This window comes from Calliphora vicina, chromosome 2 (assembly GCF_958450345.1).
Source record: "Calliphora vicina chromosome 2, idCalVici1.1, whole genome shotgun sequence".
Classification (NCBI taxonomy): Eukaryota; Metazoa; Arthropoda; class Insecta; order Diptera; family Calliphoridae; genus Calliphora; species Calliphora vicina.
Window position 1 is genome coordinate 36,363,358 of NC_088781.1, and position 15,651 is coordinate 36,379,008.

Consider the following 15,651-nt stretch of genomic DNA (forward strand, 5'->3'; position numbering starts at 1 on the left):
ATTCAAACCCTTTTTTGCATTAAAAATTCCCCTTGGTTAAAAGAGTATAACTAATGAACCACGTTTAAGTAAATTTCATTATTTTTTTCACAAATTTTTACTGCCAACATTGACATAATCTTATGCACCCTTATCTTAAAAATGCATGATTCTTCAAGCAAACCACACACCTTAAAGGAAGAACGTAAAAAAATCATGTTTTTTACCTTTCATAAGAACATGTTTATTTAAACAGCTCAGAAGAACGAAGTTTATACATTTGAAAATATGTTAATGATAATAAAGTTTACATTTCCATGTTAAATATTAAATGAAGAAGAAAAAAAGGAAGGAACTCTGCAAACAAATTCCAAGAAAAGGAAATGAATATTGAACTTGTTTATCAAAACAAAAAATGAAAAAATTATAAATAAAGACAATAAAAACTTCAAGCAACAAATGCATTTCAAAAAGGGGTTTCTTTCTAGCTGTTATTTAAATTACACCACTAAATGTTGGATTTCAGTTTCATTCAAACGTATTTAGTTAGAATTTATGTAAATTTTATGAATTAATGTTTCCGTGTCCCAGACTAGTTAAAAAGAAGGGTACCGGATATATGACATGTATTTGGTTGGTTTTATGAAAATCAATTTGATAGTGATTTTAAATTACTTGATTTGCTTATGAGTTTTAAGTGGTCTGTTTGTTGGCAATTTAATTTATGCAAATTCTGTATCTTTGTCTTTAGTTGTTTCACTTTTTATGACATTGACACTTAATTGTTACCAGTACGAATTGTTTGTAGGAACTACTCATAATTCCCACACTACTTTAGTTGTAAAATGGTAATTTGTAGAATAAACTGTTTAATTAGTTTGTTTAAAGGGTTTTATGGAAAGTAACTGAAAAAACAGGGTCTTCTTTTCAGATGACAATTCGAACACCTGAGGTCATTAGTTGGGATGAGTGGTAGGGAATTAATGTTAATATTTTGAAGTACATTCATAATTTAATTTCTTATAGAATTAAAAGTTTCCATTGCTTTGTCAATGTCTAGAATTTTCAGCATGGGAATCGGAATAGAAAAATATATTCCCCTCATATATTTTTGACATTCTAATTGATTATATTGGACTACCTCACGAATCCTTTCAAACATATTTTATAAATAAATTAAAAGCAAAAAATAAACCTTCAAATTCTTCTATAACTTAGTGTTCCCTTTATTAATATTCTCAATTTTGATTTTAGCAACAAGCCACTGACAACTATCTCAATTGCAAAAATCCCCCTAGCCGGGTTGTTTAAATAATTCATTTAAATTAATTATCAACCATCAGTTATCAAAATAATGAAACCATTAAAACCACTTTAAATTCGATGAAGTATTAAATATAACAATCGATAAGTGTCCTGACAGGATGACTGCGTGAGAACTGGACAAATGAAATTATTTCAATACACACTCAAACAAACTATTGTATGTAATTGTCTTGCTCGCTCTTGCTGCCTCAATAATCCGCCCTCCCTGACACTCCTGAGAAAGAAAAACAAAAACCTTAACACCCCAACTTTTAACCAGAAACAAGCAAAACAAAAACATCATCATCACATCAGCACTGGCATCGTCAACCGGCACCAGTGAGTAGTCAATAAATAATTTTACCCACGGTCTACAAACAAACTTGCAGCAGCAACGTATGCTATATCTTCTGCTTGCCGCTTGTAAGTTTATCTTCTTTTGACTCTAGTGATGCGGGTTTGGTTTCCGGTTTCTATATTTCGCGGCTATTTGCTCGTCGTCATCATCATCATCAACAACTGACAGAAGCATATTGTTTTTGCTGTATTATTGATTTAAGGGATGATCCTTGAAAGTTTGTTTTCATTACTCTTCTTACGAAATTTATTTGTTGCTGCAGACAGACGCACATTTACGCATACATTCGTTCGTTCGTTCATTTGTTTATTGAATCACGTGACAAGTTGGATTTTACTTTCCAAATAATTCGTAGTTGAGGAGGGTATTTTTACGTTTTTTTCTATCCCACGGGACTCAATTTATGCGTATTTGTATGTATTAAATGAATGTTTTTGATTGTACACTTTTTTCTCTGCTTTTCAATTTAATTCGTTTTATTTGCCAAGGGAGACTGAGTTAGAAGTATGACCAATATTTATTTATTAAGCGTTCATGTCCAGAGTTGGTGTACGATTGCAGGTTTCATTGAAATCTGTTTTATAGTGGTTTTTGGTGGTTGATATCTTTTGGTAATTTTTACATCATTATGTCATGTAGTCATACAAACATATTGTAGTGGTTATTGTATTGTAGGTATGGTGAAATGCGTACAAAATTCAATGGCAGCAAACAAATAATGTTGAAAAAAAGTAATGCTTTATTAACCGTAATGTTTGCCATCAGTACAAGTATATTTTTAATAAATTTGGTCCTTAAGGTATTGTAATATGAGATGTGAGTCGATTGCTGGAATGAAAAAAAAAATATGTATGAATTGTGGTCGACCAAATCTTACTACAAGATACCCTATAGCAATGCACTGCAGTGGCCATTATAGGGTATCAATTCTACACATATCCTCACAGTATTTGGTAATGTGATTTCTATAAACATGTGTTTTCAAATGAATTTTATCTCGTAATCAACATTTTAAGATATTTTCAGAAGTATATTTATTATGTTCTAATTATGTTCTTTTATGCAAAAAGTATTTATTTTAATATTCAATGGAATTCGAATTTTATTTTCATACCAACATTTGTAGAAAGATTAGGGGCGGTAAGAAGATCATTATAGACCGATATTAACTATTTGGAGGGCTTGAAGAAACAGATGTCCTATAACATATTGAAATTACGTCTTGAACATTGTCATGTGCATAATAATACTGATATTGTTAAATAGACTCAACAAGTGATCATGAATCGATTTTTTCCCTTTAATTAGAGTTAGACCATAAATTGTCAACATTACAAAATTTAGCAGACACGACATAATATTCTACACCAACTATAGGGTATAATAAAATATGGTTTTTATGTTCGCAGGGTGGATTTATTGGAAAAATGCATTAATTATAATAAAAGCTTTTTGTTTTCTTTGTATTTTTCAAATACCATATTTTTTCAATTGTTTGTTTTTAATAAGTAGATTTGAATGTTTGCAGAAAGATTCTCATATTCAAATTGACATAAAGATCTTGAAGTGAAATTAAATTAAAAATCTTGACAAATACATAGGATATGTTAAAATATGTTTTGGAAGGAAGAGTATATCCGAGTAGCGTCTAAAAAGGAAGTGTATTCTAAATAAAACAAAAGTTATTCGTGTTATTAAGTTGATCCTTATAAACTTAAAAAGTAGCAGGTGATGGATTTTTTTTGTTACTGTCGCTACTGATTATTGATATTAATGATAATGCTTTGAAAACGAAACGAAACTTTTAATAAAAATACTGAGAATAGAAAAGATACATTAGATACATGCCGAATTTCAACCTGATAGAGGTATTTATAAGAGATTTATGAGAATTTAAGTGTTTTCGAAAGTGGACATTATATTTGAGATATGGTCAAATATGGACTGATATTCAAAATGGTACGCATTTTGAATTCAAATCAGTGAGATGTTTAAAATTTGGTTTATTATCAATATATGTTATTTATTTATGAAGGTTAATGTATTTTTCGAATGTGGTCCTTATATGGGACCTATGACCATTTATGGACCGACCTATGCGAATTATTTAAGTAAAATTTTAACCTGATAACGATATTTTTAAATATGGACAGATCCAAAAAAAATTTGTTATTGGGATTACTTTTTGCTCGAATTTGAGAAAAAATGTATTTGGTCTAAGAGAAATCATGGACCGATTCTTATAATTTTCAACATAGTTTGTCCTTTTATCATAGGAATAATGAGTGGAAAATGTCATGGTACATTCAAACAAATCATGCGAAAATTATATACATTTTTGGTGGTTGTCATACCACTGGTACTGCAAGTTAGATTTCGCTGATATTCAATACCAAGCTGCTTAGAAAAATTACAAACATTTTGATATAAATTTTGCTAATTGAGCTTGACGGGTATAGCTCAATCGAATTATTTAACCTAATTCATCACTTTTAGTGGTGGAGTGTATAAAAATGTTAAATATTGGATTATCTGCTTCTTACTTAAGATACATTATTGGGTAAATGCTTATTAGATCTACAGTAAGGTATTTGGTTTGGAACTGATAGTAAAGTAATGTATTGTATTGTGTACAAAATCCTATTTATAACCGATTACTATTTGGTTTGGAACTGATAGTAAAGTAATGTATTGTATTGTGTACAAAATCCTATTTATAACCGATTACTATTTGTTTCTATCAGAACGCTCTCTTTGGGATACGCTTCATTTTGGAACAGAGTACCCGATATTGACTTGATTCGTTTTTAGACTCAAAATACTTTTATACTTTGAATAAATTTGTATTGCACAGAAAAAAGTTTCAACATAAATATTATGATTCGAATTCATTGATTTCAATTCATAACATTTATAAATAATTCTTAAATAGTATGATTTTTTTAATATTTTATGTTTTGAAATAAAATCTAGAAGGCTTGAAAAATATTATTTCAATTTCATTTTTATTTTTATGTTGTTCAAAAATGTTTGAAATTTTTCATGGACAATTTTTAGTTTTTTCAGCTACAAAATGATATAAAAAGCACGTACATGATTAAATTGATTTAAGAGGATTTATGAATGTTTTATTATGTTTAATGATAATTTTTAAGTTTCAGATATTCTCCTTTTTATCTTAAAATATTGGCCAATATATGGCTATTATGCAAATATTCTTGCACTAATTCATTATATAATATAATTATAATGCAATTTATTAAAAAAAATTATGTAAAAAAAGCAAAAATTTCCGTCATGTAAAATTTTATAATATTTATGAACATGTTCTTATTTTGAATGAAATAAGTTTGGGAAAAAAAAATCAAGTTCGATTAATAATATTTATTACAAAATTCATTCCAATTATGAATTTCTTTTTTCTGTGTGTACAAATGTTTCAAAATACATTTGGATTGGCAAAGGCCGGCAATCCAAAAAACTTTTCAGAGCGAAGCTAGTTTTTTATACACCCCAGAGGAGAAAAAACTTAGCACCCGGCCAAAGGCCGACAATGCAAAAAACTTTTCTGAGCGAAGCCAGTTTTTGATACAATCCAAAGGAGAAAACCTTAGCGCCCGTCCAAAAGCCGGTAATGCAAAACAAATTTTCTGAGTGAAGCCAGTTTTTTACACATCTCAGGGGATTAACACTTTGCGCTACGCCATAGGCCCGCAATGCAAAAAATGTTTGGTAAGCGAAGAATAATTTCACTTCTGTAGTTCCTTTTTTTAGATTATATAAGTAAATTGCTTCGGATAGGGAATTATTTCATTTCTATTGGGATTTACTTCATTGGCAGTTATTTCGCTTCTTTGGGACTAATATTTTTAAAATTATGAAACCGCCCATTATTGGGACTAATTTCATTTTACTCTTTGGTAGTTATTTAATTTTTCAAGTTTGGGAATTATTTCATTTTTGATGGGAATTATTTCATTGGGAGCTATTTCACGGTACCATGTTGTTAGTTATACCCTTCACCTTCGTGAGAAGGGTATATATAAGTTTGTCATTCCGTTTGTAATTTCTACATTTTTCATTTCCGACCCTATAAAGTATACATATTCTGGATTCTTATAGATAGCGGAGTCGATTAAGCCATGTCCGTCTGTCTGTTGAAATCAATTTTCTGAAGACCCCAGATATCTTCGGGATCCAAATTTTCAATAATTCTGTCAGACATGCTTTCGAGAATTTTGCTATTTAAAATCAGCAAAATCGGTCCATAAATGGCTGAGATATGAGGAAAAAACCAAGACAACCTCGATTTTTGACCTATTTTTGGCCTATATCTGGATTACTAAGGCATTAATATAGACAATATGGATATCTAATGATAGATATTTCAAAGACATTTGCAACGTATATAAGACCATAGTATGTTGGACCTACAATGGGTCAAAATCGGAAAAAAAAAATTTTAACCCGATTTTTTTTTTTTTAAAAAAATTTAAAAGACAAAAAAAAAAATTTTAAAATTTAAAAAAAAAAAAATTTTAAAATTTAAAAAAAAAAAAATTTTAAAATTTAAAAAAAAAAAAAATTATAATTTAAAATAACAATCGAAAAAATTTTTATTCCAAAAAATTAAAAAATTAAATTTTGTTTACCTAAAAATATTTCAAATTTTAAGGTATAATTTGGTGAAGGGTATATAAGATTCGGCACAGCCGAATATAGCACTCTTACTTGTTTTACTTCAAATTGCATATTAAATGTATATTATACCAATTATTAATAAACGTATTATTTTATGTTCTCAATGGACACTATATTGTCTCGACAAATAGTTGTTTGTCGAAAATGTTATAGAAATAGCATTTCAGTTAGAAACTACTTTACAGCATGATCAACATTTTGATGATTTTAAAAGTCAAGTCGCTTGACAGAGGTGTTAAACAAGTATTAATCCCAAGATAATATCTTGTTAAATTAATATCTAATAAATATATCATTCGTTTTTTCAAAAGAAAAATTATAATTTTAAAGCTTTAACTATGTAATTGTTAGTATAATTTAATGATATTCAATGTTTGATCATTGAGCGATCCAAAATATTGGTGCATATATTTTTAAATTTTTAGGTCATATTTTGATTTTTTTAAGCATATTTTCCAATGAGTAATACAAAGGCCTTATAATATCAGTTAATGATCTCTACTATTTTCATGTTAAAAAGATTCTGAACGATCTTCATGAAATTTGTACTGAATTGTTCGGTGGCCTACGATGATAATGGATGTAAAGAATTCTTCGAAGTCAAAAATAAATTCTAATGCGGCTTAACTTAAGACTTTAACAAGTTGTGCAACTTGGACATCTAGTATATTGATGACAGAAAAATGTAGTCATATACGTTTTGAATTGGACTTATAAATAGCATCATTTAGCAATGGCCTCATTTTTTCCAATATCGGATTTTTTTTTTTTGGAAAACTGTTTGGAAATTCGTTTTATTCGCGTATATCTCTGTCGATTTGACTGATTTTTAATACAAATAATCCAAAAAGTGTTTGAGATGTTTCTGCATTTAAATCTGAATGTTCAAAAAATTCTTCCAAAAAATGCTCTAAAGTGCCGTCAATATATGTTTGACTAGTTTTTTGTTTGCACTAACTTATCACATTAACGAGATTTCATTTGATATCATTTGGATCAATGTTACTCGTACATTCTTGCTTGCTGAGTTATAACATTGTTTTTTTTTATCAAATTTGTCTATAGTTTCCAAAGTAACAAAATCGCGTCACCTTTTTCAAAAAGTCCCACATTCTAAACTTGTTTAAATAATAAAATACCAATACCATAAATAACATTGAGAAATGATTCACACTTTTAAACACATCATATTTAATTCCTGTTTCCTTTTCTTTAGAAATTGTTAACATTTTAAAGTATGTCATACAAAATCTATATACATAAGACTGATACTTATTCCCCTTTAACACTATTATTTTCATTAGTTTCCTTGAAGAAACCTTTAAATGTGTATTTTATTATGTAATAGATAAACATGGCAATTTTGCACCTTAAATCATAATTACAACTACATTTTTAAAATGTCCAGGTGTTTGCAGAAATTTAAAAAAACTTCCCCCGTGCCATACGATTTAAAAGCAAAACTACACAATGTGCGTTTTGAAAATGTAATAATCATAGTCAAGGTGTTGCAAAGATTTATGTTCAAGACGTAACGTTTTATTTTCGATTCATTGTTGTTTTGACTCATTAAGAGTTGAGCATTTGTTTGAAAATGACGGGTTTATTGTATTCGCAATGAGTGGCTGTTGTAGTTTTATTTTATATGATTTTTTATTAAATTTGTGTTAATTTATGGTTAATTAGATATTGAGAGGAATAAGACATTTTCGGTTAAATCATTTCATTTTTAAAAATTTTATGATCTTTTGTGGAAATTTTTACGATTTTATTTTATTTGCTGAAATCAAATTTCCTATAACTACAACAAATATGTTAATTACAAAATCATTCAAGCATTCTGTGAAATTCCTTACAAAATTATTAAATTTTCATAATTTCCATAAAATTGTTCAAATTCCATAATTTACAGTTACCAAAATGCTTTCAAGAAATTTTAGAAAAATTATAATTTTGACACGATTTATACATTTTTCAAATACTTAGTTCTCCACCAGTAAACTAAGTCAGGTGATTAAGAATGAAGAATGTTAAGTATTTTCAACTTTTAGAGTGCAACTATATATTTTTAAATTGTCAAAAAATTATGGCAGCAATTAAGAAGCAAAGACAAACTATTGAAAAATCATAAATTATCAGTTTATGTTCGATCAGAGCAGACTTTAGTCGTAGTTTTGTTATCCAAAGAGTTTGTCTTGTTTTTCTTTTGTAGAGACAACGAAATGTTTTGAACAATGTTTGAAAAACATTTTTAACAATTTTTAAAATGTTTTTCTTTTGCTGATGTTTTTTGATTTTGTCACGTTCAATGTTAAATGTTACGAGATTTTGATGATCATGGTCTTTGTGTGGTGCTGTGGTGTTTTCCTGGATGGCTGGCTGGTTGGCTGTATGACTGACTGACTGACTGGTCGTTGTCGTACAACAAACAAAAATGTTTCTCTAAATTGTAACATTTAATGCTTCGTTTTCTTTTTCACTTATTTTGGGTATTTTCAAGTGTCTTAACTAGGAAGTACAGTGTGCTCAAAAAGATTTAAATGAACTTTTATTTTCACTAATCTTCTATATATATAAAAATGTATGTAATGGCATCACGTGAGAACGGCTGGAGCGATTTGGCTGATTTTTTTTATTCGATTCGATATTTTTAGGAGATGGTTTGTAAAGAAAAAAAATTCAAAAATTCCGGGTAAAAGTAGGATTTTTTTTAGTCCAGTCAACTGTAATAAAAAAGCTCCCTAAAGTATGCAGTACAAATTTAGATATTTAATATAATACTTAGTCTTTAGTCTTTAGTATAAGACTTAGTCTTTAGTATAAGACTTAGTCTTTAGTATAAGACTTAGTCTTTAGTATAAGACAGTCTTTAGTATAAGACTTAGTCTTTAGTATAAGACTTAGTCTTTAGTATAAGACTTAGTCTTTAGTATAAGACTTAGTCTTTAGTATAAGACTTAGTCTTTAGTATAAGACTTAGTCTTTAGTAAAAGACTTAGTCTTTAGTATAAGACTTAGTCTTTAGTATAAGACTTAGTCTTTAGTATAAGACTTAGTCTTTAGTATAAGACTTAGTCTTTAGTATAAGACTTAGTTTTTAGTATAAGACTTAGTCTTTAGTATAAGACTTAGTCTTTAGTATAAGTCGTAGTCTTTAGATTACAGCGTTTAGTGTTCATTCTGAAAGAAATCTTGTGCCTTAATTAGTAAATATTTCTTAAATGATCTGAATTCCGGTTCAAGGATCTTCCGAAAACATTTCTCATCTTGTTAAATAATTATTTATACTAAAGACTAAGCTTATTATAATAACTCTACAGGAATTGCGGCAAAATTTTCTTTCTTACGTACATTTTATAAACAACATATCTGTGGACTTTTGACAAAACAACTTAAGTGGAATTTTCAAATTTTTCAGGAGAGTGTGGAAACTGTTGAACTGTTCGATAATTAGATTATTATTTTTGCACTCTGTTGAAAAATTGGAAAATTCCACTTAAGTTGTTTTGTAAAAAGTCCACAGATATTATTTTTAACTCTTAAATATCTTCTCAGTACCCTCACTTTTCTTACCCACTGTCAGTCGCTTGTGTTCGTTTACAATGTTTGTTTATTTTTTCTACGGTTGCTTCGACAGTACGAGTATCCTCTGGTGGGTGTGTGCTTAAGTATTTTATCTATAAATAGTTTCCTTTATTTTATTTACAACAGCAGGTATCACTATTTTGGAAAATGTCATACCAAATTGTATTGGAAATAGGGAAATTTGCTCTAAAGGGGGGAAGAGAACGACACTTTAAAGTACCCATCACTACTGTATCACGTGTGTGTGTGTATAAATATATAAAGCTGAACACTAAATAAGGTGACGACAAAAACAACACCGCGCTCCTGTACAATTCAATGTTTTTGTTGTGTTCCCCCTCTAAGATCACTACAGTACACTACTTCAACATTTGACTGAACATTTGTACAAGCATACTCGTACTACAATATCAAGATCCCCAGACGACTGACTAGAGTCTAGAGTAAAGAATATTTCCTAGGTTTAGCAGTGTATAGTATATATGTATAAGATTAATTGAATTCCCGCTGTTTAGCTATTAATCTTGCTTACTGTATTTAAACACATACACTTTTCTCATGTGCAACATCATTTGCTGCAACTCACTTTTTTCTGTTCGTCGTTGTCGCTTTTTTTCCAGCGCCCTGCGTATTGCACTTACAGGTCTTATACTGATCACAGGCGCTTTTTTTTAAAAGATTTTCGTACTTTATTTGATATATATTTTTTAAAGCAATTTTTCCCCTCTTTTTTTTGTATTTTGTAAAATATTGTATTGTTTTTTAAGTTTTTTTATTTGAGTTTTTTACTTTATGCGTGCCCGGTGGTTGTTTTAGTGGTGTCAACTAATGGTTTTATATTTCAAATGCAAAGGAGCTGGCGAAGACAACGATCAACTAAATTACTTTTATGGCCATTCAGTATTCATTAAAGATTTTTTTTTAGTTGGGTGTTGAAAATTTTCATGGCATCATTTCTTTTCTTTCTTTATTGTATTGTTTTTTTAAACTTAGTCAATGGCATTTTAATTTGTTTATGACTTGGTGAGGTGCAATTTTTTATACATTTACTTGACAAAAAAAGAAAGAAAGAAATGAGAGAAATAGCTTTATAAAACTATTAAATAAATTAAATGTTTTTTAAGGTTTGTAAGTGGCCTGGGTATATATTTCTTTGGGGGGATTACACTTGTGACTGCAATTATATTTATGGCGTTTTGGTTGTAATATTTTGTCATGTTTTGGGATTTTCTGGCGGGCTATCAATCAATTTTATTGGTTTTTATCTTCTTCAATGAAAGTTTTGTTGGATTTCAAATATTGTTGATATGTTTTATTGTATGTTAATTTTCGAGTTTAATAAACTGTAGTCAAAATATTGAACATTGGTTGGCATTTTGTGAAAAAACCAAAACATCTGCAGGATTTTGTGTTAAAAATTATTTCGTGGTTTATCGATGGTTAGAATAACAGATTTATATTCATGATTTAATGTGATTTAGGGAATTTCATTAAATATTTATTTGGAAAAGAACACAATTTTTGTATGTACAAAGTAGTAATCTTTAGAATTTAGAAAATATTAATTTAGCCATTCAATTGAAAGTACTTACCGGATTTTTTGAAAATCATAATGTTTGGTAACTCATTGAGATTTCCAGCATTCTTGGATCAAATATACAAAATGTTTGCTCAAAGACCGCTCTATTGATTTATATTCCTTTAAGAAACAATAATTTCAAGACTAAGAATATTATAAACTAAACTTTCCCGTTCGAATTGGATCCGTCCATAAAATGATAATTTCTATTTTTGAAATCGGTATTCATAACAGACCTCAACCTCCTGCGATTAACCGGTTTGGTTCGATGCTGATTTATACATTTTAATAACATTTTTCCTACTACGGGGAGATTCTATATTACAGCCTGCATCTTAATGACTGAATTCATGTCCTCGTTTAAGGAAGCAAGTTAAGTGAAAATTTATTGTTTTATATTGCAATTGTTCTTAGAAAACGCAAATGTGAACAATATTGCAATGTACTTCTTTACTTCTAAAGTAATAAGAAGAGACCAGTTACCACTGCTACTGTATTCCGTAGTTGAGCCCGCAAAGCTGCTACAGCCATTGAACTACAAAAGTTGTATTTATACAAGTAGTCTAGGAGACATTTTAGCTTTGCTATATTAGACCAAGAGCTGTCTGAAATTCATGGAAAAAATTTAATGTTGTATAGAAAGTAATGAAATATTTAATGAATACTTGACTGATATTATTAATTCCAAAATCTTCAGCCAATTTAGCTTATTTCAGCCATTGAATACTCTCATTTGGCTCTCACTGAGAGATTGTTCGAAAGTTCGCCAGTGAACAGTGTGTGGTCCAAAGTTCCTTCGTCAATTGGCAGATAGTCGAATTCAAGAGTTGAAAACTCTTATTGGTTATTTACTTCCAAAAGATAATTTCGTTGCTTACATTTTCGTATCATAGACTATTTTGTTTCCAAATTTTATAGTGATTTTTTAAAGAATTACCCACCTCGGTTGTTTAGGATCTCACTCTTACTGTTAAGCTGATTGGTGAAGGGGAAAAAGGCTTGATAAATTGGAAACCCTCAAACTCTCTGAGCCGAAACAAAATCGTTTAGATTTTGTACTCAGAATAATTTAACAAACAATATGAAAAGAAAAGTAATGAATAAAACCACAGGATTAGGAATTTTCCTTAATTATTTATTAAATTATTTGAAAGATGGATTCTTACCAATAAGGAATAAATAGGAAACCGAAGTGAACAGTTTAGAGTTAGATTGATTTAGTACTTAATGACAAGTGGAAATATACTGCAACACTGATTTGGATGTGGCAGATAAGAAGGTCAGGATGCTTAAATAATAAATAGTGCATGACAGCTGTCATCACATTTTTATTCAGTATTGTTTGTCAAGACTCACACCTCAACAACGTCTCCATATTCAGCAGTATTACGAAAATCAGCGTTCTGTGAGTAATGTTTTTCGAGCAACAAGCCAATAAAATCCGTAAATTTGGATCTCAGTTTAGGTTATTGCATGATACGCAACCGAATGGACTACACCCAGACCTTAGTGAGGAGAATATTGCGTGAATCGCATAAGTCGCAAGATATCATGCTGGAAAGAGTGATCGAAAATTGGACCTTTCGATTGGACCCCTATATCGTAGACGCAGCTAACATTTGAATGAAATAATCTTTAAGGAGTAAATGTCATAGCTTGTTCTTCTGTTCCGACATCCAATTCTATTTTAAGTGTTTTATTTAAAATTAAACATAAACTGAAAAAAATTAATTGGGAGTACGATTTTAACAAAGTTGGATTATGGGGTATATTTCTAAATGCGCCTGCCTTATCACAGATATTTTGGCGATTGAGGAAGTTGGGAATTGGTAGGGCATCGAATGTAGTTTCTATAAATACCGTAAATATCTCATTTGAGAATCGGACCACCAAAGGAAATTTAACTAGAAAAGAAGAATAAACTAGAGAAAAAGATGATTATTGCGACACCTCCGATGGTTCTGAAGACATCGAAGGTTCTATCCGAAGCAAAAAAAATGTTTGTTAATTTTGCAAAAGTAAATGAGCAATTTTTGTAAACTGACTTCAGCGCTTTCGTAACTCTGAAAACTAGAAACTTTGTTCAACGCTTCAACCTGCCGCATGAATTTATATGATATCCGCCGGAAACGTGACCTTGAATTGTCTAGGAAATTCACGTTGTAAAAGACAACGCTTAAAGAAGCGTGAAAATTATGGAGGACTATAATAAAATATTGTACAGGAACGGAGAGGAGAAGCAATATTTAATTGAAGTTATCGGTGATTATCGCAAATTGAAATTTTGTAAAGATCAATTTGATATAGCATTAATAACACTGTGCTTGTTGAAAAACTATCAAGCGTGGCACCCGGTGGGTTAAACTTTTTCGGGTACGCTGAATTCATTGGTGCCAACCGGTTTTTTAGGTTAGCTCGTATTTTCGAGATAAACCGATATTTCCAAAATGGAGAAGGTTGCATTACATATATTCGCGTAACTTAAAAACTGTTTAGTTTACTGAAATAACTGAATTATCTTTAAGAGAGTCTAAAACTTTTTTTAATCTGCGCAGTTGTTTTAGTAATATAATTTTTTTTTGGCAAACAAAAATTATTTTTTAGGAAAATTTTGAATTTTTTGTTTTTTAAAACGGCATAAAAATTGGAAAACGCAGACAAAAAGATTTATATTTCTAAAACGATTGCGAATATTAAAAATGTGTTAAGCCTTACTGGGTGCCCCTGTTGACTGAAAAAAAGGGTTCATTTCATGCACAGTGTAATGTTATATATAATTAAGATCAATAAACCATTTTAATTTATTGCAATAATTGTACAAATCAATTTTCAATTTTGGGCAATTTTCGTGAAAATTAATTTTTTTTGTACAAGGTAGGAGATAGAGGGTAAGTCTGTTCTAGATAAATATTGGGAATAAAAAATAATGGGAGTTCCTCATACATTTTACCTCCCCACAGGTGACTACTGAGTAAGTAGTTACGAGCATTTTTCTATCCATTTTCCCCAAATTTCGTTCTCACGAACTTTAACCCTCATGCGGCACCCTCATGCAATTTTTAACTGATCGAGCTCAAATTTCTGTAGAATTTTTTTTATCCTAACCTCATACAAAACTGCCCTTCGTTTCTGAAACAGATGAGTTTTCAATTTTTCTATATATTGGGTCCTTAATACATATATGTATTTGATCTAGTGTCTATGATAACTCTCTTATTGTAACACATCCGAAGTGACTATGTGTTGAATACGATGTTTTTCTCCGATAAGTGGAGATGAGAAGGATAACGTTAAGCACTTTTTATGCCCATCTACAGCTTTCGTGAGAAAATCTTTGATTTTCATTAATTTTTTTTAACTTTTCAAACATTGAATTGAAGCCTCCATAGAGACCTTTGGTTGGTTCTACAGTGAAAAATATTTTATTTGACATCAGAATCACAGTGTTACTTGGCAGCTGCATTATTTAATTAAAATATTTTTAGGACATTTTTTACATAAAAATTTTTCTTCCTAAAAACGATTATATTGAAATAAAATGGCCCCTTGCATTTTAATGGACATAAACAAACAAAAGTAAAGTACATACAATGTTTTTCGTATAATTTTTATTTAATGAAAATAAATATGTTTATTTTTAATGCGAATTTATTTTATGCAATACAAGTAAACATATCACATAAAATATTTAATGATGGAACTTTGTTATCATTAAAATACCGCCAAAACTAACTTGTTCTTTTTATTCCAACTCGAAAAATATCATGATTTTGAAAAAAAAAAAATGTATAACTTTAAATTTATTTGACTTACCTTGAACTTGATCATAAACATTTAATAATTTGTTAAATAAATTTTAAAGGATGTTTATGTTAAATCATATCAAAACAAGTACGAAAGTATAGTCGGTCAAGCACGACCATATAATAACCTACACCAAGAAGATGATAATAAAAAGATTTCTTTTAAAATGTATATGGGAACTAAGACTAATTATGGACCGATCGCCATGAAATTAAGTGACATGTCTTCTGAATATATGAAACATATTTGTGTTAATTTTTAAAAAATCTATACTCGTTAAATGATTTTCGGAAGTGGACCTTATATAGGAGCTAGAACTAATTATGGGACGATCGTTATA